The sequence below is a fragment of the Nomascus leucogenys genome, chromosome 5 (genome assembly GCF_006542625.1).
Source record: "Nomascus leucogenys isolate Asia chromosome 5, Asia_NLE_v1, whole genome shotgun sequence".
NCBI classification, from domain to species: Eukaryota; Metazoa; Chordata; class Mammalia; order Primates; family Hylobatidae; genus Nomascus; species Nomascus leucogenys.
Genome location: NC_044385.1, coordinates 26,436,855 through 26,439,082, shown reverse-complemented (window position 1 = coordinate 26,439,082; position 2,228 = coordinate 26,436,855). Strand labels below are relative to the sequence as shown.

At 41.4% G+C, this 2,228-nt stretch overlaps 1 pseudogene; it reads left to right on the top strand.

Moving 5' to 3' along the window:
- Positions 1 to 1,506: 1,506 nt before the first annotated feature.
- LOC115835313 lies at positions 1,507 to 1,624 on the top strand (annotated as a pseudogene).
- The last annotated feature ends 604 nt before the right edge of the window (positions 1,625 to 2,228 follow it).

The window sequence follows — 2,228 nt, the reverse complement described above, 5'->3', positions numbered from 1 at the left end:
AAACTAGTTAACTCACCTCCTCATTGCCCAGGTCATATTTTTAAGCTTAGGTCCAAATGTGTGGGAGAGAGAATGCTAGAAAGATCTGGAGGTTGGAAGGTTGGAAGGAGTTTTGAAAGGGGAGTGAATTCATCCATTGCCTTCACTCCTCTTCCCACCTGAGTCCTCAACAAAAGGGACATTTCCCCTTCTTTTAAAGACTTCCTGATAAAGGGAGTCTTCATGGACACCCCAATAAGCACAAGGCAGCACAAGGGAGGGAGCTCTGGTGGTGGTGGAGTTGGGACACTCAGGCACATGGTTGCAGAGGCGCAAAGGTATGACCATTCTAGATGTATCTTCCACAGGGCCCTGATGGAAGGGACCAACTGCATCCCCTAAAAATGCCAGGGCAGCTTCCCATGATGCTGGGCTGAGTCCAGGTTTCTAGATTTGGCTGGTGCAAGCTCCTGGTTTGCTAGAAAATTGCTGATGAAATAGGAGGGTTGTCAGGCCATGGGACAAATCTGCCGCTGTCCTCAGGGGTCACCCTGCCTGGCCTTGTGTGCTGATAGTCATGACCCTTTGAACGTCTGCATGTTTGTCTCTGGGTGAGTGGCTGTGTTGGTATTTAGTTTTCATTTGCTATATGATGAGCAAAGAACCACAAAGAAGTCCTAACACACCTGGTGCTAAAAAGTGATTATCCTTGCTCTTGTTTTAGGACTTACAGCTACTTTTTCTTTCTGTAGCTTCCAAATATTTTATTTTTTATAATTAAGAAAGTGAATTTATATTAAATTTCTTTCCTGAGACAGGGTCTCGCTCTGTCACCCAGGCTGGAGTGCCATGGTGCAATCTCAGCTCACTGCAACCTCCACCTCCAGGACTCAAGCCATCCTCCCACCTCAGCCTCATGAGTAGTTGGGACCCAGCCCTGCCTGGCTAAATTTTGTATTTTTTGTGGAGATGAGGTTTTTTATGTTGCGCAGGCTGTTCTTGAACTCCTGGGCTCAAGAGTGATCCACATGCCTTGGCCTCCCAAAATGCTGCGGGATTACAGTTTTGAACCACTGTGCCCAGCCTATGTTAAAATTAATATTAATTTTTCCATTTAAAATGTCGTTAATTAAAATTCATAAAATTTATATTGAAACCATAGCCTAGAATCTTTGCATATGTAAGAATCACTTTTTAAAAAGATGATTTAGGATGTTGATAGCATCTTATGAATTATTTAGAGCTGCACTGTCTGACATGGTAGCCATTAACCACATGTGGTCATTGAGTGCTTGACACGTGGCCAGTAGAAATTAAGATGCACTGTGCATGTAAAATACACACCCAATTTCAAAGACTCAGTACAATTGAAAATGTAAGCTATTTTTGTAATTTTTTTATAATGATTACATGTGAAATGATAATAGCTTATATAATATTGGGTTAAAGAAAGCATTAGAATTAATTTCATCTGTCTCTTTTCACCTCTTAATGTGGTTACTAAAAAATTTTAAATTACATATGTGAGTGTTGTATAAAGAAGAGAAGGTTAGCATTCCCCTTGACAAGAATGGAAGAGGCCTGTACAACACTCATATAACTTTGGCATTGCCAACTTCTTTGTGGCATCTAACCATGGTTTTGAGGATGGAAAATGATTGTGTAATTGGTACAGGGTTTCCTTTGTGATGATTAAAATGTTCTGGAACTAGATAGTGGTGTCAGTTACACAATATTGTGAATGCACTACATGCCACTAATAGTAAATGTTATGTATCTTTTACTGCAATAAAAAATTACGTGTGTCTCACATTATATTTCTATTGTGCAATGGGTGTTTAAAGAGATAGAGGGTGTGGCTTTGCTTATAATAGTGTCCCTAGAATGGGGAAGAAATTGAAAGATACAATGATGGGATGAAGACTGCAGGAAGGGATTGGAATTCTTTTCTCTCTCCCTTTGGTAAAAATATGAGCTTATATTTAAGTTTCCTGCCTTCTTTGCAGTCTGTCCCTGGGGGCCCCGACCTCTTGCAGCTCCTGACTCTTGACAATGCCTTCATCTTGTTGATCTCATCTCACTTTCCTCCACACTTGGCCGGCTGCCCACCACTGTGTTTCTCTCTGGGATAATCCTGTCCCTATGATTCCTCCGGTTTATGTGGTGTTAAGGTGTTAGGGATCTTGACAGTTAAAAGTAACATAGAACACCCAGATCAGGCTCCACAAACCTCCCCAACCTCAGGTGTT